The sequence below is a fragment of the Mytilus galloprovincialis genome, chromosome 2 (assembly GCF_965363235.1).
Source record: "Mytilus galloprovincialis chromosome 2, xbMytGall1.hap1.1, whole genome shotgun sequence".
NCBI lineage: Eukaryota > Metazoa > Mollusca > Bivalvia > Mytilida > Mytilidae > Mytilus > Mytilus galloprovincialis.
In genome coordinates, this window is record NC_134839.1 from 49053279 (window position 1) to 49074680 (window position 21402).

General features: G+C 31.6%; 1 long non-coding RNA gene across 1 annotated transcript; it reads left to right on the top strand.

Moving 5' to 3' along the window:
• The first annotated feature begins 10510 nt into the window (after positions 1–10510).
• Positions 10511–11963, top strand: LOC143062271 (uncharacterized). The gene is made up of 3 exons (XR_012974653.1): positions 10511–10588; positions 11345–11359; positions 11759–11963. It is a non-coding gene; the product is annotated as an uncharacterized LOC143062271 (long non-coding RNA).
• The last annotated feature ends 9439 nt before the right edge of the window (positions 11964–21402 follow it).

Sequence of the window (21402 nt, forward strand, 5' to 3'; positions counted from 1 at the left end):
AACTTTGCCTGAACCATCCTCAGGGAATGTTGTTTAGTAAAATGTATCTGAAAACCTTGTCCATCAACCAAGATGGCAGCCATGGCTAAAAAAAGAAAAGGGGGTGAAAAACAGTTAAGCTTATATCTCTGAAACTAAATCATCAAGATCTATCCACCGTTAAAATTTTCACACGCATCGGACAACCTGCTGTTTGATTACTTCCCTGAATTGGTAATTTTTAGGACATTTGGCAGTTTTATTCTTTATATTCTTGCCTATATAGTTCTTGAGTGTCCTTTGTTTAATATGGACTGCAGCACATAGACCAAGGTGAGCGACACAAAAGCCTCATGTTTATTTTGTCATCTCTTCTTTTCATATGTTCAGTAGATCCAATTGTAATTAACACCTCTTGTCATCTTTACAAAAACTTTTTATTACCTTTGATTATGACTTAAGAGCTACCTTAGTCTTATAAACAATTGCTGGAAATTTTGTTGGATGAATTCGAGTGAACATCAATGTGTTGACTTTTGAAGAGGGTTAATTACTTTGGGAGTATGAAATCTGCAACAAAATACAGATGGATAGTTTTAGATACGAGTCCGATAAAGTGATTCTTGATCTAAGGTCAGTACTGTAAAAATATCTTTATCTGATTCGCATCTTTTTCGTTTTACAGTGAAGATATCCACCTGGATTCGAACCTATAGTGAAGAAGAACTGATTAATATGACGTTAAACGGTTGTTTGCTTCTTCTGTTTTTCGAACATGATACATTCGGGGGTGGGGATAGGTAGTAATTTGTATTATCGTGTAATGGACATATTTTGAGGGAGTTAATTATAGACTATGAAACTAGGATTGAAAAACAACGTAGGGGTGTATGTTAGGACGGTGATGAGGGGGACATTTTGAACCAGAGACTACAGGGGTAGATTCCAAAACGGCAAAAGCACAAAGATATGACGAAAAGCAACCCCCACTATAGATGATATTATGGACAACAAAATAGATATAAACTATGTATATAAGGTGGAGAAGTTAACATAAAGACAGGCATACAATTTTCATATAACAACTAAAACATATATCAATTATTACAATATGTATGTCATAACATTTGATAAAAATTATTTCCCAATTCTGAATTCCGAATTCTGAATTCTGAATGCTGAATTCTGAATGCTGAATTTTGAATTATAGATGAGCCTTTTCGGCTTTCGTAAGAAAGAGATCAAATGTGTAATTGGCAGTAAAAGAGAAATGGCTATTGCAGTTTAAACAGTACGTGGGAATCCCGCTGAAGTATTGCGTTGATTTTTGACTTAATGTCTCTCAAAATATATAACAAAAGCGCCATTTATTTAGATGTATTAGTTGAATTTTGTCATGTGTGGGTAAAACATATCGTTCTTTGATGTTAATACTCTCCAGCAACAAAAGCCACAATTGTCGAACAAAAAAGATCCATCTAGACAGTTTTATTATGCAGCATTTCTTGATTTATAGCTTTATAAGCTTTTCATAAAATTGAAGAATAACTGCAATAAAATCATCTTGAAATTTGAATTCATTGGTGACACTTAGACATTTTAGAGACTTTTGTTTTTGTTATGTGTCAACACGCAAAATCTTTTACGAAAACTAGTTAGTTTAGGAAAAACTGTAAAAAAAAAACATTTTGCAGCTTTCGTGTAAAAAAACGGATTTCCTCTTGCCTTGTAGATGTTTTTTCTTTATCATATTCTTTATGTTATAAAATAATTTGCAAGTAGAAGGGAAAAGCGTGTAATTATTTTTAATTCGGAAAACTTTCATACAATGTACACGCTAGCTCCTAGCGCAGTGCACATAAACTTGATATATGCGTCATTTAATATTGTAGGGCGATCTGGAGAAATACTTGAAATTTAAAAAATAGTCTCAAATTAAAACATCATAGAAATAAATGTAAGTGACAATACAGTATAATCTATATGTCGATAATGACAGAGGATAAGACCAAGACAAAACATACAACTTGTCGTATAACTAAATCACAGTTGTCTTTCTTCTTCTAATAAAGCATCTGGTAACATTGATAATAAAATAATTCAACTGTATATGTTACGTATCAAATTGCAAAAGAGATGTAAAAGGAAAAAGAGAAATGACAACATACCAAACTCCAAGGATAATTCGATATTGGAAATGACTAATCAAACGGCAAGATCAAAAGCTAAAACACATCAAAAGAGTGGGAAACAACTGTCATTTTCCTGACTTGATACAGGCATTTCCTCATTTAGAAAATGGTTGATTAAATCTGGTTATATAGCTAGTTAAACCTCTCTCTTATATGACGGTTGCAAATAAATTCAATAATAAGAAAATTAGGCAAATAGATAGTCCTAAATTAATTTTAATTTCAATCTATTGTAAATTAAAGTCTCGGAAAGACTAGAAGAATTCGTAGGACATTTACAAGTGCTTATCTATAATGCTACAATGTACAGTAATAAAATCATATAAAACTTTACCCTAAAACTTTACAACCATTATCTTTTCTCAGCCAAAACAAGTTTGTATCATACTTATGCATATGTATTTTATCAGTAAATTTCATAGATTTGATTAAAACAAAAATATGCAGATTTGGATGAATGTAGTATTTCAATCCCCCTAAGAGAAATTGTGTTTCTTAACTAATTCTCGTAAGATAGCTTTAAAAGCAAATACGATCCAAAAGCGAAACCACACTCCTAACTGTGCATTGCTACTTAACATAACACTTTAATTTCGAATTTCTATTTTTGCATTACATTTTTTTTTATGAAATTAGTTCTGCTAGGTGTTACGTAAAAACCTACTAAAATATTCGTTCGGTTTATTTATATGAAAATGATATAAAGCTATACGTACTAAGGCTTTTTTCATAATTTTCAATCCATCTGTGCACATGGTTAAGTCTAGTAATTCCAAATTTCAAATTATGTAGATCATCGATGTTCAAATCTCATAAATCGATTTGGATGGGAAAACTCAAACAAAAGACAAAAAAAAAAAAAAAAACCCAAACAAACCAAGGGAATAGCAGAAATCTCAAAAAGAGCGAGAATGGTGCATTGAAAGTGCAAGCATCTCTTAATATGCATTTATTGTCGCCTTGCTAACTCACATGACCTAAACCAGTCTTTGTGTCAATTTTGTTTGAAAATCGGTTAAGAATCTGATCATTCATTAATTTTCAATACTTCAAATTGTAAAGAAATGTCCAAAGCAACATTTTGAATTTATTTGCCATAAAAACGCATGTAAATAGTGTCGAATTTTTTTGTATAAAATACTTTTTCAATCCTTTTGAGTGATCCCTTTTCTGAAACAATTGATTTTTTTTTATCAAGACATCCAAAAAAGGTCAGGTGCTATTTATGTCATTTTCTTTGTAAAATCGTGTCAAAACGGTCTTGCGAAAAAAGTATGAATCGACATTACAATAATTTCTAGTATTGTTGATATTGAAATACATACTGCCAAACTAAATGTAGCTCTTAAAAATATTTAACAATCTTGATGTTTATATTAACATACTTTTAAGGCTATATTATTCGTAGACTGTCTACTGATTGGACAATAAAAATTCATATTGGTATAAATTCGAGACTGTACTACTAGCTAGGTATTGCTACCTGACAAAACGACGTGGATGTGTCTATTTGCAAGTTGAAACATATTTGATACATGACATTTCTGACAGACATGCTTTTAATTTGATAATATGTATGTATATGTACGTTTCTGCAACAAAATTTATCGACAGGTTGTAGGTATCCTATGGACACTAATTACGCCCCTTTAATAGCAGACTTGTTTTTGTACTGTTATGAACCACAGTTTATGACTAAACTCAGTGAAGACCCGTCGAAATTGCATTAAATTGATAAATTCAACAACACTTACCGTTATCTTGATGATATTTTTTCGTTAAATAATCAAGAATTTTCTCAATATACTGCTGAAATTTACCCCAAGGAACTTACTCTAAATAAATCAAATTTAAACGGTAATAACTTTCTCTTCCTACATTTAGATATTTGGGTTATAAACGGGAAACTCCACACTAAAATTTACGTCAAAAGGGACAATTTGTCGTTCCCTATTGTTAATTTTCCATTTTTAAATTGTGATGTTCCTTTGACACCATCTTACGATGTTTATATTTCACAGCTCGTTTGCTATGCCCGTGTATGTTGTGACGTTTTTGATTTTAACGAACGTAATACTAGTAAATTATTAAACCAGGGATTTCATTACAATAAATTACTTAAAACCTTTACCTAATTTTTCCATAGATATTCCTCATTTTTACGGAAATGTTGTTAACCGTGCCCGGATATTTAGAAATGATCCTGGTAATCTTATCGCTCCTTTAGATAAACTAATTGTGAAAAGTTACCAATTTAACACTGTTATAAGATCATTGAATATTGTTTTATTGGTATAAATATTGATTTTGTTATCAGTAAATTAAAAGCAAACTAACTATTACTAGTATGTTATATATATATATAAACACTCATGGACCTACAATTTGTCGATACCTGTATCTTGGAATTGCACAATGTCATGTTTTTTTTCTCTAACTGTTTATGACGTCTTTACACTAAATCCATTGGATGTATTCGGGTTGATAATATAGTCTTATATGCATGATTTTTTAATGTTATTAGTTGTATGTGGCTTTGAACTAGTTGTCAGTTAACTGAGAGTATTCTCAGATATGTATCTAGTGTCTTTTTGTTGTTAGGATGTACAAGTACCCGGCCACGTCCACTTGTATTTTTGTCAATCGGATGAGTTAAAAAAAATTAACATAAAACAAATATGTAACACATCAACAAACGACAACCACTGAATTACAGGCTCCGGACTTTGGACAGACAAACATACACAATGTGGCGGGGTTAAACATGTTAGCGGAATCCCAACCCTCCCCCTAACCTTGTACAGTGGGATAACAGTACAACATAAGAACAAACTATAAAATCAGTTGAAAAAGGCTTCAATCATCAACTAATAAAAAAAATCATGAATCTAATACTACACTTCTTAATTCATACGAGCATTTAGAAATACATGACATCAAATCACTCAGTAAAAAAACATAAAGGTGACTATTTACAGTTTAGATGAATGATGGCAATGGATAAAAAATATCACTGTATTTCAAAAATAACTATACATCATAGCGACATCGTCATAAGCCTATACATTCTTTAAAGTCGTACTAACGTATTCATCAGAAATATAAAAGTTGTCTTTCTTTATCTTAGAGACTGTCTCATACATTTTTCAATAAAATGTAATTTATGATGTATAATATAACATTAGGTATGAAGATTATATTATCTTTGATCTAGTTACTGAAAATTAAACCGCCTAAAGAAAATAGAATTTGGGGAACAAATCCGAACAATTTTGCCTTTACGTTATTGATGGTAAAATAACAAAGATACTGAATTAAGAGGAAAATTCAAAACGGAAAGTCCGTAATCAAATGGCAAAATAAAATGATAAAACACATCAAACTAATGGACAACAACTGTCATATTCCTGACTTAGTACAGGCATTCTCAAATGTAAAAAATTGTGAATTAAACCTTGTTTTATAACGCTAAACCTCTCACTTATATGACAGGCGCATTAAATTCTTATATATATATATAACGATGCGTTTACAAAACAGATATAATTAGTAAAATTGTCAAGATAGGGAAACAGTCATCATCACCGTGTCTCAATGGCAGAGATTACCGCTGATCAATCGATGTAGTCTTGGATATGAACGTTTACACCTGCTTTAACAGATTCTTCATGTACTGTTAAGTAATTATTTTCCTAATATCTTATTTTTTTTTAAAAATTTGATTCTTGACTAATTTAATTTGAAAAGCGTCAAGTAATGATTAATGAATGTCTTGTTTTGTTTTTATTTCCTAACTCCTCTTTATATCTATTCGTTTCTGATGCATGATTTAAATTCGTGATTATTTCGGTCCATTTTTAAAACCTATTTATGTTTAATGAAATCATTTATAAAAGAATTGAGAAAGGAAACGGCTAATGTTTATAATTTAAAATATACAAAATACGCAGAAACATCTGCTAATCTATGTAGATTTTAACTTGTATTTTTACATGTATGTTGTAATTGTTTTTCACATATGCTGATTTATATATATATATATATATGCATTAACTAATTTATTTGTTAAGTATTTTTATGCATGCGTTAAAATAATTGATTTTAAAACTGTTTTCTTATTGAAAGAGATTTTCACCCAATCAGAATAAGACACTCGTCAGAGTATAGAAAGAACATATAAAATTCATTGTTTTCTCTCAAGTATAAAAAGAAGAAATTTGCAAATTGTATAGTACAACTGTACAAGAAAGTTGCTAAACAAAAAACGTTGTGATATTGAATAGTGAAGATTTGAGCTACAGCATGCTTCTGAGGGCAACCACTGCTTTGTTATTTGCTGTTCTTGTCTGTTATAAACAAGGTAATACTTTTTTTGTAGAAATTATTTTATTTGTAGACGACAAAACATTTTCCATGCTTGTAAGTAATAAATAGATGAAAAGCTTTAGCATGTGATGCCACCAGAAACCTAGCAGGGTTTGTGCAATTAATAAAGAGTATTTCTCATCGTTTTAATATGATAACATACATCGCAAACATTATATGTGAAGGTGGTGGTAATTGTATGAGATTCTTCTCTTTTGTATTTTTATCATAATGACTGTTGTGTGTATAACTAAAGGAGTAGGTCCGGTAAGGCCTGATTTCGGCCTCAATTTTCAACTTCATCTAACGAAAGATTTTAGACACTTTTTAAACACTTAAGTGTCTATTTCAATTGATTCAAATAGTTTCTGGGAAAGATTTTAACTGATTATGTCATTAAAAACGCTCCGATTCAAGCTTAAATATGAAAAATCTATCAAATATGCCAAAAATCGTCACTTTTCAGATGATTTTTGTCAAAAATGAAAGTGGCCGCATCCGTGTCCATCCTCAACCTTTATACATATTATGCATTATCATCAAATACAACTTACATTTCAATATTATGGATGAACACGAATGCGGCCACTTTCATTTAAGACGGAAACAGTCTAAAATTTAACTAAAATGATCAAATTGTGAAGATTTCAGTAACTTAACACGACTTAATGATGCTAGTACTCGATATATGTACATTTTATTGTCAAAAACAGCCCATATTTATGTAGCAGAAGCATTCTACTTTTCAATAAACATCTTAACAATTACATATTCACAATTTTCTAAAACTGCTATATTTTGGGGCCAAAAAGGGGTCTTACTGAACCTACTCCTTTCATTGCGTCTTGATGCTCATCATCAGCCAAAACAGATCTTATCATTAATTACGGAATTAGTTATGATTTTTTTGTTTAAGCGCGTTATTTCAGATAAGTTGGAGTGAATATTTATTAACATCGTCAAATTTTCTATTACACATATAGTAGTTCAACGACAATTTTCCGGTACTTCTATTCTTTATAATTAATCTCTATTATTTAAGGTAAGAATAATAAGCCTCCATTTATTGGAATTATGTTGGGACGCTACATTGGAATGCGTTCGTTTGTAAAATTTCATGAGCTGAGAATTATTGAATTAAAAAGCTGTTAAAATCGTTAACTTACACACGGAAGTGTTTAAAAATTGTATACCTTAGATATACTTTGTAGCTTTGTTTATTATAATCTTTTGGTAAAAGCAATACAAATTAGAATCCAGATTGTTGCTATGTATACCACTTATGTGGTATTTTGTTCTGGTAACATTATCAAAAATAAAAGCTCATTTTAGTTAAATAAAAGCGAGAGTTAAGAATAAAAAGAAACACATTTGGAGCGGTCAGAGTTGGCGGAAAAGAAAACAACGAACTTTATTCCGATTTTGAAGTTTTTCGAATGCCTGTACCAAGTTAGATATGACAGTTGTTTTTCACTCGTTTCCGTCGATTTCCCCTTTTTGTACCAAGTTAGAGATATGACAATTGGTTTTCACTCGTTTCCGTCGATTTCCCCTTTTTGTACCAAGTTAGAGATATGACAGTTGGTTTTCACTCGTTTCCGTCGATTTCCCCTTTTTGTACCAAGTTAGAGATATGACAATTGGTTTTCACTCGTTTCCGTCGATTTCCCCTTTTTGTACCAAGTTAGAGATATGACAATTGGTTTTCACTCGTTTCCGTCGATTTCCCCTTTTTGTACCAAGTTAGAGATATGACAATTGGTTTTCACTCGTTTCCGTCGATTTCCCCTTTTTGTACCAAGTTAGAGATATGACAGTTGTTTTTCACTCGTTTCCGTCGATTTCCCCTTTTTGTACCAAGTTAGAGATATGACAATTGGTTTTCACTCGTTTCCGTCGATTTCCCCTTTTTGTACCAAGTTAGAGATATGACAGTTGGTTTTCACTCGTTTCCGTCGATTTCCCCTTTTTGTACCAAGTTAGAGATATGACAATTGGTTTTCACTCGTTTCCGTCGATTTCCCCTTTTTGTACCAAGTTAGAGATATGACAGTTGTTTTTCACTCGTTTCCGTCGATTTCCCCTTTTTGTACCAAGTTAGAGATATGACAGTTGTTTTTCACTCGTTTCCGTCGATTTCCCCTTTTTGTACCAAGTTAGAGATATGACAGTTGTTTTTCACTCGTTTCCGTCGATTTCCCCTTTTTGTACCAAGTTAGAGATATGACAGTTGTTTTTCACTCGTTTCCGTCGATTTTCCCTTTTTGAGTTTACCATTGAGTTCGGTATTTTTGTTATACTTTTTTTTTATCAAACAATGAAAAGTGCCTTGAAAATTAATCTTCCAGATAGATCTTTAAGCGTACTTAAATAATTTTACAAAAAGTTCATTTGAAACAATATTGAAGTTGTCGAACTTTAAATACCACAAATCTAGGACAAACTCTATATTTAAACCTGGTAATTGTCAACATTTTGTAAGATTTCACAGAAAGTGTTTGGTTTAATTTGTAGCGTAGATGTTATAAAATGTATTGTATCAAACTGAAAGTTTTGCATTTGGTACTAATAGAAATCATCACCAAGACACTATTTAAGTTGACATGTTTTACATAATTGTTTATTTTTTTTAAGTGAACTGTATGTGTTCTTTCCCATGTAATTGGCAAGAGAGAACATTCTACAATGAAGCAGCCGACGTAGACCTTTTTATTCCAAATGCATACCAATTAAACATTGCACCTGACACTGTTATAGAATGTTTGATTAGAGAAGGACCGTTCATTGTTAACAGGCAAGTGAAATGCTTTTTCCAGTCTCGTTCATCTTTGTAAAAATCATATTTCTATTTTATCGAAATAAAAACTGACTTTAATTGACTTGTATGATAATTTCAAACCAAAATAAATAACAATAAAATTCATTTAGAAAAAAAACTTGCAGAGTAAATACACGGTTAATTGTTTTTTATGATACATCATGGTTTTCTTTTATTCAGACGAGGTGTCAATAAAGACATATACAGATGTATAAAAATTAACGACGTGTGTAAGAACAGCTTTGTGGTGATAGAGACACCTCTAAGTAAGTTCAATTATCTAAAATGTAGTAAAGAAAAGAGAATTATCTTAATTTCTACATAACGCTCGTGCATGTTCACACTAAGAATTGCATGACCCTTACACAAAAACTGCTTTAACTGAGTTGTTAAAACAAACACAAAATCATATTTCAGAGTTGTTTTATGTCCCTTTTGTATATATTGTTGATTTTCTGTTAACCAATTACTACATTTCAGTGGGTTCTTGAATCTCATTTATCTCAATTTTAAATTACTCTCGTGCATTTTCACTTTTCGAACTTCATCAACGGGCATGTGATCCCTACAAAATAACTGCTCCAACTGAGTTATAAGCTTATACGATTGAAATTGACGCTACATAAGTTTTGCGGTCATGATCACAAATCGGTTTACCGATACAATGTTTATATGTCTCCACTCAAAAGCGATATGTTTTCATGGTTTGGTTTTATCTTTAGATACCAGAATAGTCGTATGATCTGTAAAATTACTGACTCTGTCCTATTACCTGTTGTGAAAGTTTGACTGAGTGATGACCTTCACGGCGGGTCATACATGCCTAGCAGGAGACGTTTATCCTGTCGACGCTTCCGATTTTGATCCTATTTGAACTCATGTGAATCCCTCGGTTTTTGATTGTTAGCTGTATTTGTGTTCCTTATCGATTGATGAATTTAGAAAATCGGTTAACTTATGTTCCTTTAAGTAATCAAGCATACCAATATATTCCAAATGTATACGGGATGGAACGAACAGCAATATTTTTAAGAATACTTGAGCCAGCCCGTTAAACTTCTTATGATTTATAAACATATTGCTTTGTTATATTAAATATTTCGTATTCCAAATAATTACCAAATTAAATTTTATGGTGGTTTATTTTGTATCACAGTCAAACAGGATTTTCCTCCAAATTTGTGCGACATCTGTACTCCTGGAAATCTAACCAGCAAGCCACAAGTATGGGTCGGTAAGTACACTTTACATGTTATAGTAAAACAAATATTGGATCGCATGGTAAGGTCTCTAGTCTGGAGTCGAACATTTTACAGGTAAGACTGCAGACAAACATGGCACGAACACAGCAACTGACATAACATGATTTTTTAAAATTTTAATCAATCTATATTTACCAACTACCTCAACACAACTATAATCAATAATTTGCAAATTACAAGTTTTCATTTAACCCGGCTAGGATCGAACTCATTACCACCTGCTCTCTACTTTTAAAACTATACCGATACATGTCGATATAATAATTTCAACACCACATGCAAATGTATCTGTAATATTAAGAGATGTTTCCATCAATATTTATCAAGAAAAAAAACAAAAGTAACTAATGATGACCTATTAAAATATAAAAAAAAGAAGATGTGGTATGATTGCCAATGAGACAACCGTCCACAAGAGACCAAAATGACACAGGCATTAACAACTATAGCTCACCATACGGCCTTCAACAATGAGCAAAGCCCATACCATAGTTGCTTACATCCACGTCATTTAGACTGTGGTCGAAAGTGGCAATTATATCACATCTCTTTGTTTGTATATAGCTTACTCAAAAACTTTATACACAAAATTTTATTTTTAACACATTGTTTTTATTGTAGAGCAATTATGCATAATAATGAACATCGTGTTTTCTCTCCCTATTAAACTAATCATAGATTTTATTTAGAACAGAGAATCGACATTCCTATTTTAATTCTTGTTTCAGCAAAAGAGAACACTTGTGAGTATGGCTCTGTACACTTATGTTTTTTTTATGAATGATTACTTTAAAATTCCAAAAGTTATCTAAGTATTGATAAAGAATTTTTTAACGATGTACACGTCTTGAAAATGATCTGTTTATTCTGCTTTTTTTTATACATTAACTACAAATCAATAATAAGTCAATAAATAACATCGTTTTATGATAAAAAAAAAAAAAAAAACCCATAGACATTGCATCGATAAAAGTGACCGAACAATCTTAAAAAGATACATCAATCAACTAGTGTACGTGTCGGGTCCTTCTATTATTTTAAATTTTGTAAAATATTTATTTTTATTTTCCTCTATTGAAAAAAACCAACGAAGTGTAACATAAATTTAAATACAACTTTTGCTATTATTTTTTTTTTGTTAGATCTAGGATGCGATGTACCAAAGAACTGTCCTGTACAAAGTCGTACAGACATTCAATGTAATGGATGTGAAAAGAACCAACCAAATGATGACATAGCCTGCAGCACTTGCAAAAAAGAGGAAAGAAAAAAGTGGGAATATCAAAGGAAATATTCTGGAGAGAAGAAGAAATCAACCTATGGTTCATATTCCGGAGAGAAGAAGAAATCAACCTATGGTTCACATTCTAGAAGTTCTTACAGAGGCTAAACATACAAGGAAAAAGTATGCTGAACCACTGTCATGTTTCAATAGAAAAAACAAATTATTGAAAATAAATATCAGCAATTATTCTTTAGTTACTTTATTATATAGACGACTTTCGATTTCGGGCAATTGCCCCATGTTTATGTTATAACGTTACAGTTAAAGCCGATAATCAAATGACCTCGTTAATGTCTATTGACGCCGAGTCTACCGGTTTAATGATACTTTGCTATTGGGAATTGATTTCACTTTAACTATGCATAGGCTTTACTCTGTTTAAATTTGGAACTATGCCTAAAGAGAGCAAAAGTGTTTTTGAACAATCAAATCTTTGTCTCAAACAATCCAAATATTGCAATAGATAGACGTTTAATCATTTGAATCACCTACACTACAAACCATTAAAGTCTGAAATGGCCTATATCTGTACTCGACTGTACTGATTTTTACTCGACCAGTCTGAATTGGTCTGACTTTTACTTGACATTACTCGACCCCAGTCTGAACCATACTTGACTGTACTGAATCGTACTCGACCCTTATCTTTGCCGTTGAAAATAGTCTGAACTATTACTCGACCAGTCTGAAACAGTCTTAACCCATTCTTGACATGTACTCGACCTATTTTTCCAGTCTAAACCATACTTAACCAAAGGTCTGAACAATACTCGACCAGTCTGAACCATACTAGACCAAAAAAACTTCTACTTTTATAACTGTTAAAATAAATTTCTTTTTAACTGACATATATAACAACAGCCAACAAAATTTATAAAAGATTTTAACCTTATAAAAGAAATATATCTCTGATAATATTTAGGATAAAAAAAAATATATTATATATAACTTATATCAAAAAAAGATAAAATTAAATAAATAAATAAAATTGTTTTTCTGATTAGTGGTGAAATATAAAGTATAACCTCTGCTTGGCGCAAACTCATAAATAAAATCACACCTGGTCAGAGGTATTAAATTCTAAATAACATTGATTCAAAATTGCAACATCCTGTTTAAATTAAATAACAAGACCTTTCGAATATACATGTATGTACTAGATAAGTAATACACGAATTTAAGAAAATAGGGCTTTCTTTTTACCTGTAAAACACACATGTACTGAGGTAATTAGAACATATTAAAGTGCTTTATGTATGCCATGTTAATTTGACAAAAAAATACTTAAATCAATTGAAAAAAAATTTACTGTTACTTTGGAATACATTTCCTTTTTCAAAAAGGTTATCAAGGATTGCTATGGAAATTCTATTATAATGATTATATTAAATTCTTGGTTAAATAAAACAAAACAATTAAGCTCTCATTTTTTTTTTAATTTATTAAGTTGTTTTATATACTATTTTTATATATATCTTAATAAAAAAACATTCACTGCATTATTACCTGAACTCAACTGACACCATAAATATACTAGGCTTAAGTTAATGGTGAAGATAGTCCAGTTACCATAAAATACTTCCGAAATATTCATAAAATTTTGAATAATATTGAAAATATTAGTCAAAATTCATTTTTTTAGATTATTTGATCAGCTTGTTTTATTTATATTTTCAAAGTTGATGTATATTATTATGTAAGTGTTGATTAATATTGAGTTCAAGTTATATTATGATTGATTGTTGTGAAATTTTAATTTCTATACTATATTGAATACATTTTTAATTTCAAGTTGTTGTTCAAATTTCATTTTTATTAAAAAAATTCCTAAATTGATCAAATTCAGTTGATAGATACAAAGAATAGGTCTAGTTTGGTTAAGACTTGGTCAAGTATGGTTCAGACTAGGTCGAGTATGGTTCAGACTAGGTCAAGTACGGTTCAGACTAGGTCGAGTACAGTTCAGACTCGTATAAAATGGTTTAGTACTGGTCAAGTACACATTCAGACTGTTAAGTATGGTTCAGACTACAGTCGAGTATTATCAAGTAAATCTCAGACGAATTCAGACTGGTCGAGTAAAAATCAGTACAGTCGAGTACAGATATAGGCCATTTCAGACTTTTAATGGTTTGTAGTGCTAGTATATGTTAATTTTCAATAAACAATCGGCATTCACATGAGAACCAACTGTGCCCCTCTTGTTTCTTTATTATTATGAGAATAATTTCATACAGAAACATTTTGTGTTTAACGCATCTATCACATCGAACTAGAGATAAAGGATACAACATATACAGTTAAATCTTCTTCATATCTTGATTTATATAGAGAAATTGACAATAAGGATCGGTTGAAAACAAAACTTTACGACAAAACAGATGATTTTAGCTTTTCAATTGTGACCTTTCCTTTTCTATGAAACCATATTCCAAAGCCTGCATACATAGTATATATATTCTCTAGTTGATACGATATTTCTGGGCTTGTTTTCCTATCTTAATGTCCTTGATAGAGGACAAATGCTTACAAGGAAGCTATCAAAATAAGAGTGCCAAATGGTGATGTTGAAATCGTAAATTTTAAGGACCTCATTACGAGAGGGTTGAGCGTTATGGAATATCAGTTTCACAGATGATAGCGAACATGTTCATAGTGTCGTTACTATAATCCCGTCCCTTTTTTCACAAATTTGGCCCGCAGAATTAAACTTATAACCGGGTTTGTACTAATATGAGAAACACGACGGATGCCACATGTGAAACAGGATCTCTTGACCCTATCGGGCCACTTGAGATCACCCCCAGCTTTTGGTGAGCTTCGTGTTGCTTAGTCTTTAGTGTTCCATGTTGTGTTTTGAACTATTGTTTGTCTCTTTGTCTCGTTCCTTTTTAACTATGGCATTGTCAGTTTATTTTCGACTATAAGAACGAATGTCCCTCCGGTATATTTCACCTTTTTCTCATAGTTCCATTGATCAATGTTTTGACTCTTTTGTCGGTCTTTGACGTATTACAAGGATCATGTGTCGATTGACCTTTAGCAGGACCGTTCAGACTTGAAATAAAAGACAACAATAGAGGGATAAACATCTTTCCAATATCGCGGCGAGAGCTGTTTCGTATATTTCATTTAAAAATAATAATCATGTGATGTACAAATATTTCAAAGTAAATAGAAGTTTTTTGTCGATAGCCAAAATTGTTCGAAAAACATTCAAACATTTATTAAGCACTGTGTTAAATTCACTGTCATGTATATATGCACTATACAATTATATTGAATCCTTGGATTCCTAGAAAGGTTAGGTTAAATAAAAATAGGTTTTGGTTGATGATTTAAGCAGTTTCTCACGGGTTTATTGATGTGACAATTAGTCCGATGCACCCAAAAACTCTACACATAAACTCCTTTTATTCAGTTTGTGAGTTTTCAATAATCATCCGAAAAATAAGGTTTTTTTTCTTATTATATGTGCATAAAAGATAAAGGTTAAAAACCGACGAAACCGCAATTACCCAAGGACAAGCTTAACAGAAAGACATTCAGATGTATAACAAACAGTCTACAGCAATAACTTCTTATGATGGCTTCTGCTTTTCGGATCTATAATAGTTGATTATAACCCTCGTTTTTTGCAGGGTTTGTGTTGCCCAGTGTTTTCTTTTCTGTGTTGTGTTTTGTACTATTGTTGCCTTTTTGTCAATTTTCTGTTTTTGCCATGGCATTGTCTTTATTTGTTTTTACCAGAATTTGAATGTGGAATTTAATGAAACAGCGCCCAAAAGCCGCAAAATATTTAGAAGCTGTTTGGTGGTCAACAAATAAACAGTATCAAGAAAAGTTGGTGGAGATGCAACATGTCAGCATATTATTTTTCCGAAGTACTGGTGACAATTGCAGATCTGCAGTCAAACATGGATTTTCAAAATGATAAAACTGGGACAAACTAACGAGATTCTTTACTTGGGAAGGAGATATGAACATGTGAGAAGGTTAAACTATTTTTAGCACAATCTTAGACTGAACCCACGACCTTCTAAGATACCACTAAGGTTATAAGATTGGATTGAATTTCACAGTGAAATATATATCAAACCGAGTTCAGACTAAATTATTTATGAAAAACAAATGTCATTGAACGCAAATTATTCAATCGAAAATTATTATTTTACAAAATTATATGCCTGAGATGATTTTAAACTATGTATTGAGGTTGTAGTTTAATGTATGAGGTAAATTTAATTGTTTTACTTATGAGCCATCAGATAAATCCCTGGGTGAGCTGTATACATGATTGGTTTTTTTTTCAGGAATAATAAGTGAACATGTATGATCTTTTTAAATTTGAAACTAACAATATCAGAATGCTTGATTTCTTGACATATTTGTTACGTTTCCAGAACTTGTGTTTCTCCATACATTGGCATTATCAAGGGAACCAACTGTGCCTCTCGTATAACCGACATGTATCTTTATTCATACGAGGTTGACTTCATTCAAGCAGTATCCCTTAACCTTAATTTCCCCTGAAAAGATGATATTCTTACTAAAGTTTGGTGACTTGATGCATTAATACCCTCGAGTCTGAGATAAAGGATACAACCAATAAGTTAAGTCTGTCTCATTTCTTGACTTTCATCTAGAAACTGACAAAACAGGTCGGTTGAAAACAAAACTTTACGACACTATTAGTTACACAGTGTACAATTGTCCTAATACGAGAATTTATCGGGTCAATAAAATTCATATCGGGTGAGGCGAGCCTGAGATAAAGGATACAACCGATAAGTTAAGTCTGTCTCATTTCTTGACTTTCAACTAGAAACTGACAATACAGGTCGGTTGAAAACAAAACTTTGCGACACTATTAGTTACACAGTGTACAATTGTCCTAATACGAGAATTTATCGGGTCAATAAAATTTGATTATCGACTTTTGAGTTTGAATATAACTTCGGTATCTTTCGACTATCTTTAATGTGTAATGCACATATTTTCCACAAAGACATCCCTTTTCTGTTTTCAGTCACAATAAAGGAAAATGGGGATCTCGTTGTAGCATGCTAACCATGAGTGCGGGAGGTCGTTAGTCAGATCCCCGATCGGGTCAATCGAAAGACTTGAAAATTGGGATTTGGTGCTTCTACGTTCAGAACGTAGCATTAAAGAGTAAAAGAAAGACTTGACGGTTCGAAATTAGAACAAAGAGCGCGGGAAGGGTGACAATTGACAATTACGTTACAATTTGACTCAGACTTGTACAAGCACGGCTTAAATCAAAACATGCGTTTAATTTGCTGCTTGTCATTTGGCCTAAAAAATAAAGCTTTGGATTGCTAGTATTAAGTTCTTGATCTAGTATAAATGTTTTAAATGAAAAAGAAAAAATATCACCATGTTTTAAAATAAAACGAATGGGTAAAACGCAATAAATGTCCCAATCATATTAAATGAACAATAAAAAAAATAGTGGATCTTCAGATTTATTTAAGCTATTAAGCTAGTTAGAGAAGACGGTTCAAAAATCAAGTTAAAAACATGTTGACATTAATATGTAATTTTGAATAAAAAGAAATTATCTAATTAAGGGAAATATATCAAAATTAATCTACAAATCATTTACTCAGTATTTCAGATATTTCTTTTTTTTGTATTAATGATGATCCCCCCTAATCTTTTGCATATTTGTTTATTTTATGAAAGAGGAGAAACTTTCAGGAGTAAAAAGAATCAATAAATGTAGATCCTCGAACAATTCAAGGTCACCTAAATTGTCAGTCAGCTATTTTTAAGAACTTAGTATTTGTTTCAATACACTTTAAAAATCTTTTTTGATCGCAGGTGCGATTTTTTTTAATGAATTTATTATTATTGTCTAAAAGAAAGGCACTACGAAATAACTGTGTTCTTGTGTCATTTTCCTGTTACTGTTTAGAAATCGGTATTCTTATTTTATCACAGTCAAATTCGAATTTTAATTGATACCATAGTTTAGTCCTATCTCGTTTTCTTTCGTATAGGTAATTAACTTCCATAACGATATTTTCTAGATCTGACTTTTATTCATGAAAAAGAGATGCGAATGAGTCCAAAGGGGCAATTTTTGATATTGTGTTTTGTAAACAAACTGTCATCTATTGATCGTATTTGGTATCTTCGCTTCTTTCTTCTTTGGTCCTGTTTGATATTTGGTAAATTGTATAAACATTAGTAGATTTAAACGCAAAAGTGTATTCATGTATCCTTCATGATTGAATAATGCGTACATGTATAGACCCTAAAAGGATTTTGTGGGGTTAAACTGACCCTTACCTCCTTTTCCAATCACAAAATGAATCCCTAAACGAGTGAATCAAAGGAAAAATATCAATATTCGTCCACTTTTGCACTATAAAAAAGATCCAGCCGTTTGCATTTATAAATTCAAATATTGAACGGTTATAGCCGAATGTTGCCGACATGCTGATCTTTTATTTGTTAACTACTTTACACAAGTTCACTGTATGGTTTGATATTTTGTGGAACAAAAGTATATGTTAAAGGGAAAAGGAAGATCCCAGAATTGCAACTATGAAAAAAAAAGCAGATAAAGAACAGATCACAAATCTGGCAAACGAAAAGAAAAAAATCAACGAAAAATTAAACTGGAAACTAAAAATCTTGCAAAACAAATCAAATTATAATCCGGTGAAGAGTTGTGTGCTTAGAAACTACAATAAACCCCCACTTTTGTAACTACGTGTGCTCTTCCGGTCAACGAATGTATTCAAACTCTCAATCCTTTCCTTGTCGCCTCTGAGGGTGATTTTATCAACATCAACAAAATCAGTTTTGATATAAGATATTAGCTTCGTTTTGTTTTATTTACTGAATCGGCATTGCTATCTCATTTAATTACTTTTTTTTAAATTAACATGTATAATTATGTAACAAAAAAATAAATATATCAACTGATTTGATTGTTCAATGAATATCCCACATGTAATATATAAATTATGATATTTGTAAGGTATCAACACACGTTATAATATAATTCTGCAGATATATATACGTCAAACACGCGAAGCAATGACTTTGGTTGTTAAATTTGATAGATACTTTTTGTGCTTCTTTGTTAAATATTTGTTTGTTTTGAGATTGTGACATAGTGATGACTGCTGTACCCATATTTTGACAATTTTACCTACTATGTCTTGTTTTGTTCACACATCGTTGTAAATATAATGGAATTTGATGCGACCATCATACAAGTGAGAGGTATAGCGCTATAAAACCAGGTTCAATCCACCATTGTCTACATTTGAAAATACATGTACAAAGTCAGGAATATGAAAGTTGTTGTCCATTCGTTTAATGTGTTTTATCATTTGATTTTGACATTTGATTAGGGACTTTTCGTTTTGAATTTTTCTCGAAGGTGAGTATTTTTGTGATTTTAATTTTCATTGGTTAATAAATTCATGAATTTTTATTTGTCTCATTTTCTTTAGCCAGATTTGTTTGAGTGAAATTTGTAAGTAATTTCCTAATTTTCTACTGCATTAAATGAGCAAATGCTGTAACTTTTTCTATCAGTAGTTTTCATATATGTTTTATGAACTACTATCTGACGTTTTATCAATTTATTATGTAAAGATGTGATCTGATGTAGATAATGTTTGAAATTTTAAGAAACAGAGTGCAATTACATTATTGGAATTCTTGAGGAATTTTGCTTTGAAGAAATAAATATTTGAGCTCCAAGTCGTCCTAAAGCGTTTAGCACTTACAAATATTGATGTCGTATATCTTTTCAAATACAAATTGGATTATTAAGCCTCGGTCACACCTTAACGGATAGCTCGAACGGATGCCTAACGGATAACTTTTTTTCAATCCGTTCATGTCCGTTAGACGTCCGCTCTTATCTGTTAGACGTCCGTCCATATCCGTTGTATGTCTGTTTAGCGTAAGTTTTATCCGTCGATTTCCGTTTTGTCCGGTGGAAGATTTTGAGCATGTTGAAAACTTTGAACGAACGTCCAACGGATGCAATGTCCGTTGAACGTCCGGTAGGCGTCCATTTTGTACGGTACTCGTCCGTTTCGTTTCCATTTTGTATCCGTTACGTGTCCGTTATACATCCGTTAGAGGTCTGGCAGATAAATTATCCGGTACGCTTCCGTTAGGTGTCCGTTTTATGCGGTACACGTCCGTTGAATGTACGTTCGACATCCGTTCTGTCCGTTACATTTCCGTTTCTCGTACGTTGCATATCCGTTGTGTGTCCGTTATGCATTCGTTACGCGTCCGTTTTATTCGTTCAGTACATCAACGGACTCCCAACGGATAACAATTTTGTCAACGGACAACTTTTATTTTCATCCTTTATCGTCCGTTCGTGCTATCCGGTAAGGTGCGACCGAGGCTTAAAAGGGATTGATTTGTTTCGTTTCTGACACTGAAATTTAAACTACATCTCAATTAAATCGATTTGCTGAGCTTTTTTTTTAAATTTTTTTTTATCCTAGACCCTATATTTAGGCCTTGTATCCTAACAATCAATGTATAAGCATAAACACTTATCTCTTTAGTTATTTACACGTAAATGAAAACAGTTATAGAAAATATTGATGTATTTTAAGATGCTGAAAAAGAGTGACATTTTACATCATGTTAAGAAAGTGTAATATTATAATACACGAATAAACAAATATGTCATTCACATGTGTCGAAAGCCAACTAAATGCAAATATATCAATAAACGTATATAGTGAGTTGCATTGTCTTTAGTCAGACAAGGTCATGCGTCTCAAAACTGGTTATGACGTCTATATACTAAACTCAAGGGTTGCGTATTGATTGATAGTTGTATCAGGGTGAACATAATTTATTGATGAACATAATTTACTGATTAGTTGTAATTGACTTTGAACTAGCTTTGTGTCTATGTTTTTTTTTTTATTCTTATAGTTGTTGTTGTGCTTTGTACCTAGATTTCGAGACTAAAGTGAAGCCAACTTTATTTAATGTTTACAGTTTGTTCCTTTGTTGTGCTAATAAACCATTATTCAAGGTTAGGAGAGGGTTGGGCGATCACAAACACGGTACCCCCATTCTGTATGTGATTGTCCCAAGTCAGGAGTCTTTCGTTCAGGTTTTTTTATTGGTTCATGTACGTCATAATTATTTTTCCAAAAATTATTTTATGATAAACTATGCCGTTAGTTTCGGACTTTGCGGAATGAGTTTTTTCTCTTTATTTTTGGAGACATTGTTGCCTATAGTTGTTTAAATCCATTTCATTTGAACTCAAATTGGTAATTTTCTCATTGGCAATCATATCACATCTCTGATTTTCATCTATCAAAGTTTTGAAATTAAATTAATAATGATATATCCTCAGAATTATTTTGAAAATATCGTTAGTTGTTCATACAGTATTTACAATTGTATTAGACTAGTTAACATAACTAGTCCAACTTTGTTTCATAAAAGTAAAATAACAAAAATACGGAA